This window comes from Chiloscyllium punctatum, chromosome 17 (assembly GCF_047496795.1).
Source record: "Chiloscyllium punctatum isolate Juve2018m chromosome 17, sChiPun1.3, whole genome shotgun sequence".
Lineage (NCBI taxonomy): Eukaryota > Metazoa > Chordata > Chondrichthyes > Orectolobiformes > Hemiscylliidae > Chiloscyllium > Chiloscyllium punctatum.
The window spans coordinates 14,254,489-14,277,769 of NC_092755.1; the positions used below are offsets into that span (position 1 = coordinate 14,254,489).

At 40.8% G+C, this 23,281-nt stretch overlaps 1 long non-coding RNA gene across 3 annotated transcripts in view; it reads right to left on the reverse strand.

The window, feature by feature from the left end:
• Window positions 1-525: 525 nt before the first annotated feature.
• Window positions 526-23,281, reverse strand: part of LOC140487743 (uncharacterized) — a 52,508-nt gene continuing 29,752 nt past the window's right edge. For 2 of the 3 annotated variants that reach the window (XR_011962920.1, XR_011962921.1), the window contains exons 5-8: window positions 3,889-3,958; window positions 2,706-2,791; window positions 1,947-2,007; window positions 526-1,673 (exon numbers count right to left, since the gene is read on the reverse strand). This is a non-coding gene — a long non-coding RNA (uncharacterized lncRNA). Of the gene's footprint in view, window positions 1,674-1,946; window positions 2,008-2,705; window positions 2,792-3,888; window positions 3,959-11,460; window positions 11,619-23,281 lie in introns of all 3 variants that reach the window. The other variant, XR_011962919.1, reaches the window with a different exon arrangement.

Below are 23,281 nucleotides of genomic sequence, written 5' to 3' on the forward strand. Positions count from 1 at the left end.
ATGTTTAGATAAATGTCAGAACTAGGAAGAAAATAATGAGGATTTGAAAGTGAGTATTATTATGAACTAAACATCGAGTTAATGACATTTGGTACAGGAAGTCATTTTGTAGCAAAAAACTAATAATTGTGTGATTATTGTTCATTGACAACTAATGTTGGAAGAAAATAAAACTACCTCAAAATGAAATTAAAATAAATATCATTTTGGAGGTCACATGATTTGAAAAACGGAAATTGTCACTTAATGTGACATTTGAGCTGAATAATTGTTCTTCCCCCCGCCACCCCCATGTGTAGTCCTTTCAATAATTTAAAATTTAGTATAAGTTGAACTAAATAACAAATGGATGTTCCTCCATTGTTTTCTTGAAAACAAAAATTTAAAAAATTAACATGAAAATGATATCGCTCTGCAAGGAATAATTTCACAGATAATAAGTGTTTGTATTGAATTTAAATGTCACCACAGCTGTAGGAGTGATTTCCCCTGACAGGGAATGAAGACTGAGGAGATAGGCCGAACTCAGGCAAGTGGAAGATGTTTACTCATGCTGCAATCAGTTAATACAGGGATCATCCCCCGAGGCCAATCTAGGAAGGGAGGTCCATGACACACTGTAACGTGTACAGTAAAAAACAGTATTTTTACACACCTTCTGTATTACAATGTCCACATGCAATGTGGTTACGGTCCTTCCCTCATGATACAGACACCCGATCCTGTAGAACACCTTATCTTGGATGAACATCGCTATGGATATCCCCAGCTTCCTATTGCTTAATGGTGTTTGACAGGTGCTATAATCTCCAGGCCTTGGGATCTCTGTGCATTTTATTTCCTCACATTACAAAATTAATTGCTGCAGTCCTTTGGGCCTCTCACTATGCCTTATTCACGATTCTCAAGAATATGTAATTAGAAACTTTTTAAATGTTCTGAGTAACTTTAAAATAGTAACTATTTCTGACAATCAAACCCTGTCTGTTTCCCTGACAGCCGCTGTGGAAGTTAGCTGGGCTCTTTCCTGCAGTTGGTGTTTATTCATTCACTGGGACAATTATTCTTTCATTAATGAAAGTCAGGGTTGGTCATTTTTCTGTGTGCCTGCATTCCCTTATCACTATCTGGAATATGACTGTCTGGAATAGCATACTTATGGACTTGGAGTAGGATTGTACAAAATGTTCTTTTTTTAAACTTAAGACTGAAACAGACTGTTCGTCTTATTTATCTCCCCTCCACCATTTTGTGTTTTAATTCCAAGGCAGGCTGCTCGGGGCTTCCCTACAGCAGCAAATCAACAAGGATTTCAGCATTAAAATAAAAATCAACATTCGCAACCATTAGGAAACAGTACCATGCAATATGCTTACGTCACTGAGACTTAATTCCACACTTAAAGCCGACTATACTGATTTGATCAATGATTACATATTAGATAGAAGTAACAATTAGTGTTAAAACTAGTCACTGTAAACTTAAAATGATTACAAATGTCATATTACAATCCGCAACATGTCGAATTGTAGTCTAAAACAATCAGACGTATCTTCATTTGTAAGGCTGAATATGAATCCAATGATTTCTGTGAACATTCAAATGAGAAGATATCAGATATTTCCTGTCAGTGTTGGATGAGGAATCATTGCTTGGTTTGTGGTTGTGTTGACCTGGAATAAAAAATAATTTTTTCTTTGTAAAATTGGCACTACGAAATAATGATTTAAATTGAAATGTGAATCTCACGATATTTGTTAGAAAACCTAAATTAAATTACTGTGTGATTGTTGGACTAACAATGAATTGGTAATCTATTTTAGAACACTGACACATTAAGTGATTCAATATTTCCAAACGGGTTTGCTGTGATATGGTACTAAGCACATATGCTCTTACTTAAAAATTAAAATAATGGCAATTGAAAGAAAGATAAATACACATACCATGCGCTTATTGTAAATTCATGCAAAATACAACTGCGGAATATGTTTAAAGCAGTTTTTCCTGAAATGAAAAGATAACTAGAATGATTAGCAGCAGGATGTAATCGCAAAACAAAAAAAAAATCATTCAATGTGACTATTCAGCTGCAGGCAGCTCCCCTTCTTTACACACATGTAAAACTTCCAACAATTCAAAATTTACTCTGATAAAGAAAAGAACATACGCATGTAAATTCTTTTTTCTTGTTGACAAAAAAGTCACAAATTTGAATTTTTTTTAGCTTTAAAATATTTAACTATTACTGTGATCAGAAATACAATAAATCTTCATGTTGAAGAAAAATCAAATCAAATCAAAATACACATCGATATTCACAATAATTGGGAGAGTGAACACAACAATCTCTTTCCATCAGTTAATGTACTGAGCCATAATTCCACTGTTATATCCCTTACTGGATTGATCAATTATTAGATATTAACAATAACTAAATTATTAATATGCTATCATTGAACTGAATATTAATGAGAAATCTCATTAATGTTTGAACGAGCAATGTGTCAACATAAACAGTAATTATTAGTGAAATGTCTAAGATATCTCTTCATCGATGAGGCTGAAATTACTTTGATTGTTGAAACGAGTAGCATTCAGATATTTATAATGAGCATTGGCTGCAAATCAATGCTTTTTGGTGTAGACCTGAAAGATTTTGTTATTGTAGTATAGGCAGTAAGAAATTATGATGTGCATCTCACCTTACTGAATATTTTCAAGTTTTCTAACAGGTTTCTGGTCCAATCTTCAGTTTAACATGGGTAATGTTGGGTCAGAACATCAATAACTGCAAACATTTTAAACACATCTCCATCAAAGTTGCTAATCTGATAATTCAGAACAAATATCAAAAAATTACCTCTGTAAATTTAATTGACTATATTTTTAGATTATAGTCAAGTTCGTTATCTACTTATTTCCTTCCTATTTCTGACACCAGTGGCTAAATATTGATTAGATTAAATGTCATATGAGTTAGACATTAGTTTTCTCTCAAAGATCTGTACAGCACAAGAATGGGCCATTTGGCCCATAACATTGTGTTGAACATAATGCAAAAGAAACTCATCCCTTCTGCCTACACTTGGTCTATATCCTTCCAAATTATCGAAATGAACATTAAAGAGCCTTAATGTATCTGCTTCTACCACCAACCCTGGAAGTTCATTCCAGACACCAATCACTCCCTGTGTACAAAACAAATTGCCCCTTACATTCCCCTTGAACTTTCCCTCCTGACCTTAAACACATGTCACATAGTTTTTGACGCGTCAACTCTGGGAAAAACTTTCTGACCGTCAACCCTATCTATGTATCTAATGATTGTACAGACTTCCATCAAGTCTACCCCCAGTCTCCGCCACTTCACAAAAAAGCAATCTGAGTTTTTCTCGCCTCTCCAAATCCAGGCAGCATCCTGGTAAACGCCCTCTGTACCCTCTCCAAAGCCTCCATACCCTTCCTGGAACATGGCGAACAAAAGTGAATACAATACTTTAAGTATGCCTTAACCAAAGTGTTAAAGTGTTACAACATGACTTCCTGACTCTTGTAACCAGTTCCCTGACCAATAAAGGCAAGCATGCCATTTGCCTTCCTAACCACCTAATTACTTGCATGGTCACTTTCAGGGAGCCATGGTCTTAAACGCCAAGATCCCTTTGAATAATAAAGCTGTCAGGGTCCTGCCATTAACTATCTACTTTTTTTTTAACATTTGAGCTTCCAAAGTGAAACACCTCACACTTGTATGGATTAAACTTCACCTTTAATTACTCTGCCCATATCTGCAATTTATCTTTTTCCTGCTGCATTATTTGACAACACTCTACATTGTCCCCAACTGCACTGAACGTTATATCATCTGCAAACTTATTAACTCACCCAATTAGATTTTAATCCATGTCACTTCTATATAATTGCATCGCAAACAGAAGGGTTCCAGTGCAGATCCCTGTGGAAAAAAGACAGAAAATAAGGGAAATGCAGAATTCTTGAAGAAATGAGGTTTTTTCAATGACAGAATAATTCTGATGAATAATCTTCTAAAGTGTGATTTAAAAAAAAAATTAACCCAATATTTTAATTGAGTTTATTGATCTTAATGAATATCCAGTACAAACTGCTTTGAAAATATTGTATCATTTTAAGTGTTGCGTTCTCACATTAAATATTATTTAATTGTTATTTCAATTATCACACGATCATGAGATTAACATTTTCGTTTAATCCATTATTTATTAGAGCCAGTATCATAATGAAATATTGACATTCTTTTCAGGTCAACACACCTGCAATCAACCAAAGTTCCCTCACCCAACACTCATTCTAACTCTCTCATTCTCTTTCATTTGAATCCTGGTATTAATGGAAGGATCATTAATCAGTCTTATCAATTAAGAGATTGCTAACTATTTTTTACATAAATATTTCATTTTTTTTCCAACATATTGCACAATTACATTGCAATAAGAGTTTTCTCATCATTCTTAAATTTGTTATCAGCCATTTTAAAACTAATTATTACCAAAACCTAACTGGTAATCATTGTTGAAATCCAATATCTCCAGCTGTATATGTGGAACTATGTCTCAGTACATCAACTGATACAAACAATATTGCACTCTACAATCTCTTAATCTTAGCAAAAATAATTTTAAGTGTGGAATTTTAGCTGGATTGAATTGGTTGTAAGAAAAAGTGCAGTCTGAAGAAAGGTCACTGGGCCCAACTCTCACCACAGATGCTGCCAGACCTGCTGAGTTATTTTCCAGCAATTACTGAGCTTGTTTGTGATTTCCAGCATCCACAGTTTTGTTTACATTCTTGTATTGATTGTATTTCACTTCAATTCTAACATTGCTACATTTCTGATTATTACAATAAGAGCTAAGTATTTTTCATGTTAAGCATTATTTAAATTTCACGTGTTCCTTGTATAAATAAACCAGAATTAACAAATGTTTGTTCTATGCTTTTACAATAAATCTTGAATTCTTAGAAATCACATTTTTTTGAAAATGAGGGAAGTTGTTTTTCGCTGAGTAGTCACATTGAATGACCAATACTTTATTTCCAATTCATGTGCATTAAAAAGCAGGTTAATTTTAATTTATGCAGATGAATAACTGCTTCAAACAAATTGACTTACTTGATTATCATGAGATTTATGTTTATTTAAGACCATTGTTGCTTCGTTCCATCATTATTAGAAATTACTAGTTCTTTTTATCGGTCCATTACACACTGGAACTGTCTAATACAATCCTAGTCCAATTATAACAATAAATATCTGAGCAGTTTTCCCTGTGAATAAACACAGTAAGTATGTGATTATAGTCCTGCCCTTCCTGCATGGGAATATTATGGAGGGCTCTGGTAATGTGTGTACTAGTAGACCAGGAGCCATCAGTACAATTCCCACCTTCGACAGAGATGTGTCAAAACACCTCAAAGTTGATTAGAAAATATCTAAGTGTCGATTGAATTGCTTTTCAACCGACATTGTCTCAACTTGTAACTGTTGTTCATTATAATGATCACAACATCTTGAATTTATTTCCTTCACATCACTGATTAAAGTATGAATGTTATTACGCTGCTTCTAAATACCTCTCAACTTTTAATAACTTTGCAGTCTTAAAGATTCTACGGTGTAAATAATATTTAAGGTGAGGGGGAAAGATTTAAAAGGGGTCTGAGGGGCAACTTTTCCACACAGTGTGTTTCACATCTTGGGATGAGCTGTGAGAGGAAGGGCAGTGGCTGGTACAATTACAACATCTAAAAGACTTTTGGACAGTTTATTGGATAGAAAACGTCCAAAGAGGTATGGGACAAACACAGTGAAATGGGACTAGTTTAGTTTAGGAAACCTGGCCGGAATGCCAAGTTAGGCTGAATGGTCTGTTTCCGTGCTGTATCAGTCTAGCATTCTACAATTCAAACTTCACTGTGATTGGTAAAGGAAAGAACAAACGGGTGTTAATTCTATTTTGCATCCATTAAAAAGTGACATGAATTTTAAATAATTTTGTCACATGAAATAGTTTGCTCTTATTGTGATTAGAAATACAATGAATGTGAGCATTGAAGTGAAATATAATTTAATCACTTCAACTGTGTTTCCATGGTTAAAATAAAAATTGATATTCACAATCATTGTGAGTTTGTACATTGCAATATCTTCACATTACTTCATGTACTGAGCCATTATTACACATTTATACCCCCTACTGAACTGAACATTAATTAGATATTAGCAACACTTAGATTTTCGAAAATCTATGAGTACACTTGTAAGAAGGAGAAATTTAATTTTGCGACATGACTGTGCAATGTGCAGACATGAACAGGAATTATTGCAGTGAAAAGTCGTTACAGTTTTCTGAATTCATAAGGCTGAGATTACTGTGATTATTCAAATGAGCAAAAGTCAGTTTACAAAGCGTGTTGCATGCAAAATGATTGGTTCCATTGTGGGATAGTTGACCTGAAAGCAATAGCATTGTTTCAATGGATTAAATTAAAATATGGATTAAAATAATATATGGATCTGGCGATACACGTTAGAAAGACAAACAAATTATTCTGCAATTATTATAAGGATAGTTTAGATTACTTACAGTGTGGAAACAGGCCCTTCGGCCCAACAAGTCCACACCGCCCCGCCGAAGCGCAACCCATCCATACCCCTACATCTACCCCTTACCTAACACTACGGACAATTTAGCATGGCCAATTCACCTCCCCTGCACATCTTTGGACTGTGGGAGGAAACTGGAGCACCCGGAGGAAACCCACGCAGACACGGGGAGAATGTGCAAACTCCACACAGTCAGTTGCCTGAAGCGGGAATTGAACCCGGGTCTCTGGCGCTGTGAGGCAGCAGTGCTAACCACTGTGCCACCGTGCTGCCCACTAATAGTGAATTCCTAATAAATGTTGTATTCTGAACAAATAAATTGACTCAATATTTTAAAAACACTTTGCTCTGATGTTGATTAGATGTAAATTAAGGTCGGTAAACTGAAGACTGAAATATAATACCTAGATTGACGGATTGAGGACAATAAATGAGCCATTCAATAGTTATTGAAGAGAATTCTTTTTTGTCAAAATGCAGACAATACAGAAGTAATGTATTTCATTCAATTAGTTTACTTGTAGAAACATGTGACGTGATTTTAATTTACGTAATTTTATACTGATCGATGTTCAAACATTTGTGTCTGAATTAAGAAGAAAATAGAAAGAAAATGAAAGTGAATATGAGAGTGACCACAAGATACTGTCCACGACATTTGATCGAAAAAGGAAATTGCATAATCTCGTGACTATTTAGTGTTAATAAATAATTTACTTCTCAGGTACTGAAGCAGTCCAAGTCCAAGTACAACAAGATCTGGACAATATCCAGGCTTGGGCTTACAGGTGGCAAGTAACATACATGCCACACAAATGCAGGCTATCACATATAAGACATAACCTAACCACCATCCCTTGACATTCGATGGTGTTACCATGACTGAACACCCACTATCAACATTATCCTGGGGATAATCATTGATCAGGAACTGAATTGGTCTCACCACATAAACACAGTGGCTACAAGAGTAATTCAACTCCTGGCTCCTGAAATCCTGTCCAAACGCTACCAGGCACAAGTCAGGAGTGTGATGGAATACTCCCCACTTGCCTGGATGAGCGCAGCCCTAACAACACTCAAGAAACTTGATACCATCCGGAATAAAGCAGCCCGCTTGATTGGCACTGCTGCTACTGAGCATCAGTGGTGGTGAGGGTGGATGACTGTGGATGTCCTAGCTACAATCTCTGCCTCTTCTTATTAACAAAGATAAAATAATCTTACATTGCTCAACTTTCTCATCAAAACTGAGTACAGTATTCACCCTAGCCCTCTTTTATATCAACCAGCAGCATTTCCACCATCAATAGCAGCTTCTCTTAAAATATTTTGTCAGTAACTTGTAATTAACTGGTTTCTACAATTACAACTGAAAATGTCTTGCTGGAAAAGCACAGGTCAGGCAGCATAAAAGGAGCAGGTGAATCGACGTTTCGGGTATAAGCCCTTCTTCAGGTAGGTCCTGAAGAAGCAGTGAACCACATTTTGAAATGATCTTTCTGAACATAATACAGATCAGGTTAAATCTGAAGTAGGTGTCTTACACAACTTGCTGCAAGGACACAGACAGTAGAATCTGAGGTGATCATGAGGATGTGGAGGTGAATGTGGGAGACAAGCTGGGACTGTATTGGATTAGTCATGGTGAGAGGGAACAAATGCTGGATGCAGGGTTTCAGCAGCAGACGGACAGACGCTGAGGTGAGCCATCCGAAACTGAGCAAGTGACCACCATCTAATAGGACAGAGAAACTGATCCATCAGCCTGAAACTGACTGACCATGTGGCTGTCAGTGACTCCAACACAAGTGAATGGAAACATTGCTCAGAGCCTGTTTCTGTAACATTCAACACAACCAGGAAATGGAAAGTGAATAATTACCTGAAAACAAGGCAACTGCTCTGTTAGAGTCTAAACATTTCAATGTTCAGTTATTGAACATTATTGACTCTCAGACTATTCTAACCTGCAGAATCACAGTAAAAGGGGAAAGTAAACAATATTCTTGGCAAAGACAGAATGAACCAACTGCTTGTATAAAAACAGCTCAGAACAAAGGGGCTGAATCCTCCACAAACTGACAAACACAGGTACCATCAGATTTATTGATAGAGATTGGAATTTGTGAGAAAAACCCTTCCCTGCTGATGGTGTGTGGTAGACACCATTCTCAGTGAGAACTGCCACTTACTTCCTTTGAAAGGAATCTCTGTTATCCCTCAGAAAAGCAGGTGTGTCGCGCACTTACAGACTGAATTACAGACAAAGGAAACCTAATCTGAGACTCGCAGGTTAATTAAGCTATTAGTGATAGTCCATTGCACACAACAAGAGCTTAGACCACAACAGATTCTAGTGAAACCAACAATGCAATGAAAAAGGTGAATTCGTTTTTATAATCATGCAGCCTCTCTCAATCAAATAATCCCAGTCAACTTCTAAACATTTTAAAACTATTAATACCAATGTATACATATTTATTTACTTTCCTAATTTCGTCCAAAAAATATATCTGACTATTCTCTTTAAAATATATTTTAAATGGTCAATTCATAATCACCATTCATTTCCAATTATTCTTAGTGCAAAACAACTTGCAAACTAAAATAGTTTTCACGTCAATAATGACACTGGAAACTTTGTTATGTAGTTTACCCATATTTCCAACTTTTGTTTTGGTTCATTATTGCAGTGAAGCTAAAATTAAAGTCTATTTATTTTCTCTGATATCTTCCATTACTTTATTCCCTAATAAGAATGCTTATGGTGTAATGGGTGAGAAGCATTAAAATAAAATTGAATTTTCAATGGAAGAACTGGAACAAATAATCACATATTATGGGTTCATTCATTGTCGTTGATTATCAGGTTTATTTTCACTGTATGATCACACATTAAATTCACTTAAATAATCACAGTACAATTCTCACCTCTATAGATATGTCGAGTGAATGTCAAACTATTCTTATTTTAAGTAAAACCAAATTTACATTTTGATCTGTTTTATTCCAGGAATGACAGGATGTGTTACATTATTATGGGAAACAGGAACAAGTGAAGGTGGTGGCTCTCAGACGTGAGGCCTTAAAGCCAAAGGGCCAGGTGGTAGTTACAGTGGGGGGGGGAGGTACCCAGTGCCCCGCTGTCCTCAGAAGGCAGTGAGGATGGTGACACTGACTGGAATGGGTTAGATGGTGAAGTGCCCATGTATGGACAGAGGGACGGCAATGGGTGCGATCACCCACCACCCTGTAATGCCCAGAAGGCCAGGTCCATGGCACCACTGGGCATCAAAGGTCAACTTGGACAGACAGTAGGGAGCAACAAAGGGAACTGACAGAAACCAAACATGAACAGTTCACCTGCTGAATGACAGATGTTGGTGTGTTAACACCCAGCCTGATAGAGAAATGGCAGTAATGGGCGTTATTGGGAGAATATGGATGAATTAGTTGATGTACAGTATCACCGATGATGGTGTCAGGCCAAAATCTCTCAGGCCAAGATACCCTGACGTGTATATCAGAACCTGTCCCTGCAATGAGAATATGGGGGTGTGAGCCGGTTCCCCCCAGTGCACAGCCGACCAGTGTCTCCAGGCACTTACAGATATTACAGGGACACACTGGGGAGGGGACAGGCTTTACGGGCTAAAATAACCTTGGTGACTCAGGGACCCAAGGGTAATATCGAGGATCACACAGAGAGGAAGCCTGAGGTGTGTAAGGACCACGGGGGATTACCAAACCCCAACCTGTGATGATGATATCAGTTTGTTGTTTTTAAACTGGGACCCCATTTAACTGTAATTATAAACATGGGACTCCCAGTGGGAGATAATTCTAACTACTTTCTGAATTGGGCCATGGGAGCTGAGGCAAACACAGAAACACAGGGGAACAGCTGCAGTACACGGAGGGTAACCAGACTCACAATGTTACAAGGGAAGCAGGAAAGGGCACATAGCCAAGGAACGAAGGCAGAGAGAGCGAGATAGATGTTCACATTGTGTGTGCGCATCTGTTCACTTATGGAATATGAATATTCATTGACGCTGTGTTTGGGAATCAGCAGAATAAATATTCATAAAAGGAGCATCTATATCAGTTACCGACACGCATTTGCCCCACACCCCTCAATTACTAAAATGAGAGCAGTTGGAGAGGGAATTGAGGAAGCTGGATGAAATGAACCTCTCCCGACGCAGATCACGGATATGGCAAAATATATTCAAATATGGGGGTGGGAAACTGAGGAAGGGACCATTCTGGGAGTTGTCAGTTTCGAACAGTTAGGACCAACTATTGATGCAGAGACACAAACTGTAATATGGGAACAACCTGGTCAGGCCCAGGACAGGAATCAAAGGAGAGGCGACATCTCCAGAGTAGGTACCTTGTAGGGAGACTGGAACAGTCAGGGAATCTGGGGAGGTATAGCTAGGACCCAAACAGCAGTGTGGGTAACTTAAACCGGAATGTGGGTTATTACCTGCAGATCCTGTAAAGATCGAGGGCCCTCTCACTCCCCACACAAACAGAATCCCATCAAAGCTGGGGCCAGGAGGCAGTAATTGTGACAGTAACAGATCGACAGAAGCAGTGAATAGTCAGACCGACACTATCCCAGACTAACTCACAGAAGCCGGACAGCTCATCCCACCTCATTATTGAGTATACCTCCCTCAGTAAATCCGCCACTAAAGAGTATCTTACATTAGCGAACCACACCACTGTATTTAATGGATTGAAATCGCAAAAGGATATAGTCTCAGCCCTTGATATTGTGAATGGGTTATGGTCCATACCTGTGCACCTGGAATCCCAGAATAAGCTGGCGTTTACTGGCTGAGGAAAGCAGTACATCTGGATCCAGTTACCTCAGGGATCCCACAATATTCCACTATATCCCACCGATATATGGCTGATGGAGTTGGTCACATTGATCTTACCAACACCTCATTACCTGAGTTGGTGAGAAGAACATATCCAGATATTAAACAGAATACAGGGTCAGGTCAGGCAGGCCGGGCTTAAAATTAACCCACAGAGAGTGGGAAGGTAGGGAGAGATGTACCTGGGACATCACATCAGGGAGATCAAATCAGGAAGGGAGAGGGGACAATCCCAGCAGAACAATAGACCATGATTTCAAAACTATTCACCCCCACACCGTGAAGGGGGTAAGGCAAACTTTAGGATTGTTTAATTACTGTGGGAATTTTGTGGAGAATTCTCCAGAATTGGCAGAACCATCACAAGCCCTGACAGAAGCACGGACATTAGCCAGGTGTCAGGCAGTCAGCATGTACACAGACAGACAGCATGCCTTTGGTATAGTTCATGACCATGTGTTGGCCTGTGCTCGGTGAGGGTACATCACCCTGTCTGTGGGCACATAGATCTGAAGGACAGGTCAGAGAGTTAGTGGGAGCAGCTAACTTTCCCAGTGAAGCAGCAATAATGAAGATTAGAGATCACAGGGAAGTAGAAACCCCACACCAACGGGGCAGTAAGTATGTGGGTAAGACGAGTGAAATACTGACTGAAACAGGGCAGACATTTGGGGAAGAGGCAGTGGCAGTAACTGCAGAAGTGAGTAAGGAAAGTTTAAAGACCTTCGCAGATACAACCCCACAATTGAGAATAATTTCATCAATAGGCTTATAATTCTAGATTTGTCTTGAAATCAAATTCCACATCTGCTGTAATGGGATTTGAATCAGGGTCCACAGAATATTACCTGGGTCTCTGGATTAACAGATCGGCAACGATACCACGGGGCTGTTACCGATCTACAAAGGGACAGTTTTAAGGGTGGAAACCAAATCCTTGATCAAACAGGTAGAAATTAAGGAGAGCTGATAGAATGGAGGAGAATTGAAGGGAATGGGGGAAGAGAATGACCAAGTTTAGGTTCAAGGCAGCAGAAACTAAAGCCACCAACAGGGAGGAGAATAAACACTCACACAGCTGGAATTGGATAAATGCAGATACCTCAGGGAGGGGTGGAACTACGCTGGGAGGACAGGGTGAAGTCACGGGGAGGCTTAAAAGCAGTGAACCACATTTTGAAATGATCTTCCTGAACATAATATCGATCAGGTTAAAACTGAAGTAGGTGTCTTACACAACTTGCTGCAAGGACACAGACAGGAGAATCTGAGGTGATCATGAGGATGTGGAGGTGAATGTGGGAGACAAGCTGGGACTGTGTCGACAAAACTATCCACCCGCACACCGTGAAGGGGGTAAGGCAAACTTTAGGATTGTTTAATTATTGGAGGACTTTTGTGGAGAATTACCCAGAAATGGCAGAACCATCACGAGCCCTGACAGAAGTGCGGACATTAGCCAGGTGTCAGGCAGTCAGCATGTACACAGACAGCATGCCTTTGGTATAGTTCATGACCAAGTGATAGCCTGGGCTCGGTGAGGGTACATCACCCTGTCTGTGGGCACATAGAGCATGAAGGACAGGTCAGAGAGTTAGTGGGAGCAGCTAACTTTCCCAGTGAAGCAGCAATAATGAAGATTAGAGCTCACAGGGAAGTAGAAACCCCACACCAACGGAGCAGTGAGTTTGTGGGTAAGGCAGGTGAATAGACAATAGACAATAGGTGCAGGAGTAGGCCCTTCTGCCCTTCGAAACAGCACCACCATTCATTATGATGATGGCTGATCATCCTTAATCAGTATCCTGCTCCTGCCTTATTCCCACAACCCTTGATTCCACTATCCTTAATAACTCTATCCAATTCTTTCTTGAAAGCATCCAGAGACTTGGCCTCCACAGCCTTCTGGGGCAGAGCATTCCATACACCCACCATTCTCTGGGTGAAGAAGTTTCTCCTCAACTCTGTTCTAAGTGGCCTACCCCTTATTTGTAAACTGTGTCCTCTGGTTCAGGACTCACCCATCAGCGGAAACATGCTTCCTGCCTCCAGAGTGTCTAATCCTTTAATAATCTTATATGTGAAATACTGACTGAAACAGTGCAGACATTTGAGGAGATGGCAATGGCCGTAGCTACAGAAGTGAGAGAGGAAGGTTTACAGATATTCCCAGAAACAGTCCCACAACAGGAGAAACAGGAATGGGAAAAGGGTGGGGCAGTAATAGGACACAACAGAGTCTGGATGATCCAGCAGTGCCACTACACTGTGTAAGACAAACATTATTAAAACATATCATGGGCTGGCCCATATTGGGGAGGATAAAATGCAATATCAGATGATCCACTACAATCCTTGCCTGGAACAGGGAGAAATACAGCAAGGTTTTGTCGAAGGTGCGTAGTCTGTTCACAGTGTGAGCCAGGGAAAGCAATAAAATGGAGGCAGCAGCAGGGACCCAGGGGCCCATGGGAACAATTACAAATGGATTTTATACACACACCCATTCCAATCCCAGGGAAGGAAGTACTGCTGGGTTTTAATAAATAGGTTTACTCAGTGGGTGGAAGCATTCCCCTGCAGATTCTGACCAAGGGACAAATATTCAGGGAACATAGCTAAAGAGCTATGTGCCCTGTTTGGTACTGAACAGAAATCCCATCCCCCATAACACCCCCAGAGCTCTGGGACAGTAGAAGGAATGACGCAGATACTGAAAGCTAGTCTGACTAAGGCTCTCTCAGAGACAGGACAGCGATGGGTTAGAGTACTCCCCACCAGCCTAATGAAACTGAGGACAACCCCAGCAAAGCGGACGGGACTGTCCCCCTTTGAATTAGTGACTGGATGGACTATGCAGATGCCACAGGGTATGGTAGTGGGAGGGCCGGAGATTTGTGGTAGTGGGAGGGCTGGAGATGTGCAATGACAAGGATAGGGTTAAACTATTTGTGAAAGAACTGGCAAAGCAGCTGCATGAGCTGAGAGAATCAGAGACTGGGAAAGGAAACATGGAAATATCCGAGCTGACATTCCAAACCCTGGAGTTCAGGTCAGGGGGAAAAATATTATTGGAACATATGAAGTAAACACATCAAAATGCTGGACTTACTTGGGGGAGACAGAGAGGGGCCTCTCCCATCATGTATTAGTAAGGAGCTCTGAATAAACGTTGGTCATGCTGCTCAACACAGAACTCAAGGCTCCTCTTTGACATTTCTCCCAGCAACAGTTGTGCAGGGGTATGTTGCTGGCTGGAGGTCTGTGGCTAGTGCTGTTCCACAAGGATCAGAACTGGAACATCTGTTGCTTGTAATGTACATAAATGAAAAGTTTGAAAATGTAAACGTTTTAATGAGCAAGTTTGTAGGTGGCACAAACTGTTGAAGTTGTGAATCGTGAAGAATGATGTCAAAGGATACAGCAAGAAAGAGATGAGTCAGAAAGTTTTGTGGAGAAATTGCAGATATATTTTAATTCAGACAAGTGTGAGGTGATGTGTTTTGGAAGACACAAAGCAAGAGGAATGTTTTCAATAAACAGAAGGGTCCTGAGCAGCTCTGATATACAGAGGGATCTTCAGTTGCAAGCTGAAAGATCCCTGAAAGTGGTGAAGGTGGTGAATGGCAGGCTTGCCTTCTTCTGTCAGGGGAGTGAATATAAAACTATAATCAGGCCACCTTTGGGGTATTGTGTGCCGTTTTGATCACCACATTATAGGAAGAATGTGAAGGCTTTTGGGAAGGTGGAAACAGGTTTACCAGGATGTTGCCTGGATTGGGAGAGGTTAGAAAATCTTGGATTGTGTCTTTGGAAAGTCAATGGCTGTGGGGTGACCCAACTGGCACAGACAGAGTTTGTAAACCATGGTTTACTTCAGAAATTGTATCTCTTGTTAAGAAGAAAGAGGCTTATGTGTTGATGAGGCAAAATGGTACAGATGAAGCAATAGAGAGTTACAGATCAGCTAGGAAGGATTTAAAGAGAGAGTTAAGAAAAGCAAAGGGAGGACACGAGCAGTCTTTTGCAAACAGAATAAAGGATAACCTTGAAATTTTCTATAGGCCTGTGAAGAATAAAAGGGTGATTATGGTAGGACTAAGGCTAATCAAAGACAGAAGTGGGAAGTTGAGTGTGGACCCTGCAGAGATCGGAGAATTGCTAAATGGATATTTCTCATCAGTGTTTACACAGGAAAAGGAGAATATTGTAGAGGACAAAAATGAGGTGCGAGATATTAGACTAGAAAGGATTGAAGTTAGTTACGCACAGGTGTTATCAATTCTAGAAGGAGTGAAAGTAGATAAGTTCCCAGGTCGAATGGGGTTTTTCCGTGGATTCTCTGGGAAGCTAAGGAGGAGATAGCAGAGCCTTTGGCTTTGATATTTGAGTCATAATTGTCGATGGGTTTAGTACCCGAGGACTGGAGGATTGCAAATGTTGTGCCCTTGTTCAAGAAGGGCAGCAGAGATGACCCAGGTAATTATAGACCAGTGAGCCTTATTTCCATTGTAGGAAAGATTTTGGAAAGGATTATAAGAGATAACAGTTAGAATCATCAAACAAGCAACAATTTGATTTTATATAGTCAACATGGTTTCGTCAAGGGCAGGTCGTGTCTCACAAACCTCATTGAGTTTTTTGAGAAGGTGACCAAGCATTTAGATGAGACTAGGGCAGTTGACGTGGTATACATGGACTTCAGTAAAGCCTTTGATAAGGTTCCACGTGGTAGGCTGATGGAGAAAATGCAGAGGCATGGAGTTGAGGGTGATTTAGCAGTTTGGATTAGAAACTGGCTTTCTGAAAGAAGGCAGCGAGTGGTGGGTGATGGAAAATATTCAGTCTGGAGCCCAGTTACTTGTGGTGTTCCACAAGGATCTGTTTTGGGACCACTGCTGTTTGTCATTTTTATAAATGACTTAGACGCAGGCATAGGTGGATGGATTAGTAAATTTGCAGACGACACTAAAGTCTGTGGAGTAGTAAACAGTTTGGAAGAATGTTACAGGTTGCAGGGGGATTTAAATAAACTGCAGAATTGGGCTGAGAGGTGCAAGTGGAGTTCAATGCAGCTAAATGTGAGGTGATGCACTTTGAGAAGAATAACAGGAACGCAGAGTACTGGGTCAATGGAAAGATTCTTGGTAGTGTGGGTGTGCAGAGGGATGTTGGAGTCCATGTACATAGATCCCTGAAAGTTGCCACCAAGGTGGATAGTGATGTTAAGGCGGCATACGGCATGTTAGGTTTCATTGGTAGAAGGATTGAGTTCTGCAACCGCAATATAATGCTGCAACTATACAAAATGCTGGTGTGGCCACAGTTTTAATATTGTGTACAGTTCTGGTCGCCCCATTACAAAAAGGATGTGGAAGCATTGGAAAAGGTGCAGAGGAGATTTATCAGGATCATGCCTGGTGTGGAGGGAAGTTCTTATGAGGAACGGCTGAGAGACTTGGATCTGTTCTCATTGGAAAGAAGGCGGCTAAGGGGGGGATTTGATAGAGACATACAAGATGATCAGAAGATTAGATATGGTAGACAGTGATAGTCTTTCTCTTAGGATATTGACGACAGCTTGCACAAGAGGGCACAATTACAAATTGAGGGGTGATAGATTTAAGACAGATGTCAGAGGCAAACTCTTTACACAGAGAGTGTGGTAAGTGTGTGGAATGCCCTACCAGCTAAGGTAATCAACTCAGCCACATTAGGGAGTTTTAAACAATCCTTAGATAAGCTCATGGATGATTTTGGGGTAGTGCAGGGGGACGAGTTGAGAAAGTTCCACAGGTCGGCGCAATATTGAGGGCCGAAGGGCCTGTTCTGCACTGATATGCCTTTGTCTAATTCCTATTAAATATACTGTCTCTGTGGGTAAGGCAGAGATTTGTGAAGAAGAGTCTCTCCAAGTAGACACTCAGCTACTTTAGAGACACTTTGAAACTCTCGCCGGCTGTCCGATAATAAATCTACTGCTGTTGTGCAGAAAACTTGCATCGTCTGGATTTGAGGAACAAAATCGGCATCAACAATGAAGGATATGAGTGATTTTCAGACTGTGATGTACAGACTTACTGGAGTGGTTCACTGATGAAGAAAATGCAGTCACTGGATTGATTTGAAGAAATTGCGATTTTCTTTGAAGTGAAGAAGTTGGATATATTTTTGATAGAGCTGTATAAGATTATAACAGACCTAGACATAGAAGACAAAAATATCTGCATTCGATAGGTGATGGCACAAGAGTTAAGGTCAGATGTAAGGTTTTGAGACAGCGGGAGATGAGCAAGTGTTTCTGCTGACTGTATTGGCTGGAAATATGCAGAACATGTTGCCTATTATGGTGGTGCAAGGAGAGAAGATCAATGATTGATAAAAACAATTAGACCAGTTCTGAGGGAAATAAACTTGCAGAGTTTGGGGTACGTAGGGGGAATGAGAATATTGGATTCTGCTACGGAGACCCAGCTTGGATTTGATGGGCCTCTTTCTGTGCTATAATGCATTTTATTTGGACTTGCTTAACTTGCTCTGGTCACCGATTAAGTTGTCATTTCGGTAAATCTGCTCAGTGTTCCTACTCAGACCAATACAGGCTGTCCCTCCACAGCAGGAGATAACGTTTACTGTTTTATACTGGGTTCATTGGTGGGGGTGGGGGGGGGGGGGGGGCAGGCGAATGGTGTGTGTAACAGTCTGCCAGCATTTATCTGAAATGGCAAAACACCAGTGCAGCCACACTAGGGATCGACTCTGGAAATGTGGGGAATGCCAGAAGGGAATTCGTTACCCATCCCACCTGGAAACTGGCCAAACCAGTCAGACTGGAGAGCTGTTCACCTGCTGTGTGTTGGGGGGGGGGGGGAGGGGAGATGGGATTCACTCAGGTATCCATCCTGCTGAGACACCAGTTAATTTACTGATAGCCACAGTTGAAGGATTTTTTTTCTCTTTTTCACACCAAGTAACGAAAAATGATTTTGGCAGCTCATAAAGTTGTGGACATACAGATCTTAGCTTTGGAAAAGTTCACGACATTGTTGAACATGCACAGATTCACACTGGGTACAGATTTTTATTTTCCTTTATTCATTCACAGGATGAGGGTGTCGCTGGCCCGGCAGCATTTACTGCCCATCCCTAATTGCCCAGAGGGCAGGGAAGAGTCGACCACATTGCTGTGGGTCTGAGGTCACAATGTGGGCCAGACCAGGTAAGGATGGCAGCTTCCTTCCTGAAAGGGCATTACTGAACCAGATGGGTTTTTCTGTCAATCGATTAATGGTCATCATTCGACTCTGAATTCATACGTTTTTTTTATTGAATTCAAATCCCCATCTGCTGCAGCAGGCTTTGAACCCAGGTCTCCAGAACACTATCTGGGGTTTTATAGTAACTGTCTCACGACAATACCACTCGGCCAATACTTCCCCACATCGCTGTCCAACTGCACAGAGTGAACAGTGATTGTCTGGTTCATCAGAACTGGGTAATCACACATACGTTTGCTCAATGATTGCAGGAGTTGGATGTTGATTGGCTGTTGACATCCATCTCCGAACCATGTATTCTGGGGTTTGTTTCTGATGATGATTAGAAGCATCATCAGTCTTGTTATCTTTTGGGGATAAAACCAGTTTCGATTAGCTTTCTGTTAAATGCATGGCAATCAATTCTATCTCACAACTCTCAGTTTTTGCAGAAGAACTCTCCTTCTCCCCAATCTCCTCCGCCCTCACCTCCAACAGTACAATAATCTCAGAGTCTCTTTATGATTATGAGTGAGACAATCTGATCAGCTGCTTCTTTCCCTACTCCTATGTCAAGTTGGATCTTAAACTCCCCTTACTGCAGTTGTGATCCTGCATCATTGTACAGTGTTGCGCATATTTCATGTCTTGGCGTATCAGTGTTCATGAAACTGCATGTAGTATATGGGGCCAACAGTGTAAGAGTTTAGCTCTTTCCTTCCAACAGCAGCAGTCGAATTGTACTCCAACAAAACTTACAGAATCACGGCCAAGCATATCCCCCAACTTACCTCTTACCATCAAACCAGAGTATCAATCCTCATTCAACTGAGAGAATTCAGGAGGGCATGTCAGTAACATCAGCATGAATACCTAAAAATGAGGTGTTAACCTGATGAAGTTCCCAAAGAGGACTACTTGTATGCCTAACAGCATAAGCAGCAAGTGATAGACAGAGTGAAGCAATCCAGGAAACAACAGAACAGATCTAAGATCTGCAGTCCGGCCACATCCAGTTGTGAATGAAGTCAGAGCACAGCTGGAGTTCTGAGGACAGTTCTCTTCAAGATATTAACCAACAAGAATGTCAGACTGGATTAATTATCATAAAACTCAAGTCCGTTTGATGTTCATATATTTACAATCAGTGTTCAATTCACCAAATATAGCTGAATGTAAAGATAATCTTCAAGTGACTGTAACAGTGGAGACATCTGAATACTTGATCAGCAACTTAAAGCCTGTTGTGTTTAGATAGTAATAATTTTAAAGAGATTTTAAAAAGTAAGGTGACTTGAGTATAATGGAAGAAGTTGATTGGTGGGTAGCTGATAATCTTGTTTTAATCTGAAGTTAATTTAGGATTAGTTAACAAATAAACACATGGTAGGGAATCCCAGCCCCATGGAGTGCACATCCAGTTCCATGTGGGAAAACCAGGGCACTTCTTGTGTGAGTGACAACCACAAGAACACAGAGGTGACATGGGAAATGTCAGGAACACTCGTTTGACTGCGGTTAAAGTACTGCACACATTTCTGATCCCTTTATTCCAGGGTTGATGTGATCACACCAGAGAGGATACAGAGGAGATTGATCAGAATGTTTCTACAATTGGGAAATTTCTGCTCTGAAGAAAGGTTGGATAGGCTGTGGATGATTTCCAAGGAGGATGAGCTGAGATTTAATTGAAGTGATAAAATGCTGAGGAATCCAGATCGAGTGGATAGGAAGGAGCTATTCATTAACTGAGAGGTCAGAAACTGGAGGTTTTAGATTGAAACTAATTCCCAGAAAGAAGGGGAGGGGAGAATTCATTTCACTCGGAGATGGTGGGGAGCAGGAACTCATTGATGGGGTGGCAGAGGCAGTAACCAGCATCACATTAGAATAAAAGGACATGGATGTAACTGAGATGCTGGAACATGCAGGGCTGCGGACTAAAGTCTGCAGAATGGGATCATTGTGATTGATTTAACATTTCTCCAGAATATTAAAGTCCAGTCCAATTTGAGAATTTATGAACATCATCCAACCTGAATTCCAAATGTCAGAATAAATTTATCAGAAAGTTACAGCACAGATCGAGGCCACTTGGCCTATCCTGCATGTGTTGGCTGAATAGAATGACCCAGGCTTTACAGTGTTCCGTACTCACCAATGAGAGCAACAATTTCAGACTGTGTACTCTGCCCTCTATGTTGTTATAATCTGTTTTTTCAATGTATTTCTTTGACCTTGTTTCCTGGTTTCTTTCCCAGCCCTAACTCCATTCCCCATGGCCTTGAGGGACTACCATTTCTGCAATTTAATCTCTCCTGCCTTCCCCCGTGTGACAGACTGTCTTTTTGTCCTTGTCTCACCCCCACCTTGCTCACAACCTGTTACATTTCTGATGGTTCCCAGATCTCTGTGACTTCACTGCGCACCCTGGGTCACGGGCACGAGTTTTGAATTCTCTTCATGAGATAATTGGAAATTTGTCTGGCTGCAATTTCCCCCAGATTTTATTTTAAAAAAAAATGTATGATTTGCGTCAGACTCAAGTATTTGTGAGCCTTCATCCACAATCCTGAGCACTTAGACATAATATGGGACCCTCCCACAGATATGCCAGTTTGATGGATTGGCCGTGCTAACATGGCCTGTAGTGTGGAGGTAAGGTGTGTTGGGTTAGCCATGCTAAACGTGGGGTTATGGAGGTAGGGTGGGACAGCAGGTCATTGCAGACTCGACGGACCGAATAGTCTCTTTGTGCACCTAAGGGATTCTGTAATTCTAACTAGTTATGATTGTTGTCACATTTTCCTAAGTCCAGATTCATTCAACTCAGGTACACATGCTGCCTTTTGTGTTTCTGTGTGTGCCCGTAGTGTTAGGTAAGGGGTAAATGTAGGGGTATGGGTAGGTTGCGCTTCGGCGGGTTGGTGTGGACTTGTCCACAGTCTCCATGATTGTGCAGACTCAGTGGATCAGCCATGGGAAATGCAGTGTTACAAGGATGGGGTGCTCCAGGTGGGATACTCTTTGGATGGTTGGTGGGGTTTGATGGGCCACACCTCTCCTGCCACACTGTTGGGATTCTATTCTATGATTGAGGTTAAAGGCTATTCTATGATTGAGGATAAAGCAGGGTGTCCTTGGAGAGGCGGTAATAACTGGAAAGCTGAATCCAAAAATCACCACCTTCACCAAAGGAGATTCTTGGAAAATGACAGATAGTCAGGTGGATTAGCTTTCCAATCTTAGATCGTGAGGAAGCGTGAAGGAGATAATGATTTTGCAATTTTAAACTGAGGGGAGACAGTGATTTATGGTTTTAGATTGCGTCGTACATTCGCAGTGTCCAGAGTATGCTGTTGTAAATATCGATCCTGTAGTTTATTACAAAGCCAAGGTCACTGACAATGAAAACCAAAACACCCAGGAAACATCGTCTCCCCTCGTAATCTGATAAAAGAATTCTGATAAGTCTGGTTGACCTTAGAACAAAGATGGAAAGTTGGAAGATTAAATCCAATCCAAAGATCCAGTGCTTAAACAAAAGGAGACTACAATAGCATGAGGCAGGAGTTGGCTAATGTAGACTTGAAACAAAGACTTTTTGGTGGGAAAGTTGACAGACAGTGTGGGAATATCAAAGAAATTTTTTGAAGTGCTCAGCAAAAGTATATATCAGGGAAAAGGAAGGACTGTAGGAAAAGGAATAATCTGCCGTGGGTGGCTCAGGAAATAAGGGAGTCTATCAAACTGAAATAGAATGCATACAAATTGGCGAAGACCAAGGAGATTAGAAAAACTTTAAAGATCAACAGAAAGCGAGATGGGATTGGGGGAGAAAACTGATTAATAGCTATCCCCAGGGCTGGAATAACAGTTTATACTGCTAGAGGGGAACATATTGTTTGGGGAACATATGGCCTCTGATTGTTGAAGCACTTAACTGTTACCATAGAGATAATCCTGAGCAAGTTAAAAAATCACAGCACACTCCAAAATCTTGTACTTCCAAATAATCCTGTTGGACTATAACCTGGTGATGTGTGGTTTTTAACTTTGTCCACCCCAGCACCGGCTCCTCCATATCAGAATCCTGATAGATACCCCACTGAAATGACGCGCCTGTCAGATACTTGAGGGAGTCACAGGGCCGTGGGAGGAGGGGTGCGTGGTTTAACTACAAAGTGCTGAACTGAATTAGACTTTCTAACTAGCGTTGCCATGGAGATAATACTGAGAGACAGTCTATATTCAAAGTTCCAAACCATAAAGGTATAAGAGTGGGAGCGGCACATTGGACAGGCGGGGAGTTACCTGATGCTTCCTGGAGGTGTTTTGAATGTACACTATCCATGTAACTGCCATGTCTCATCAATAAAGACTCAAAGAAGACCTCTCAGAGTTCAGTGCCGATTTATTCCTATCCTGCAGGGTTCAGGAATATGAGCACACAGCAGTCAGTCTTCACAGTGGAGGAT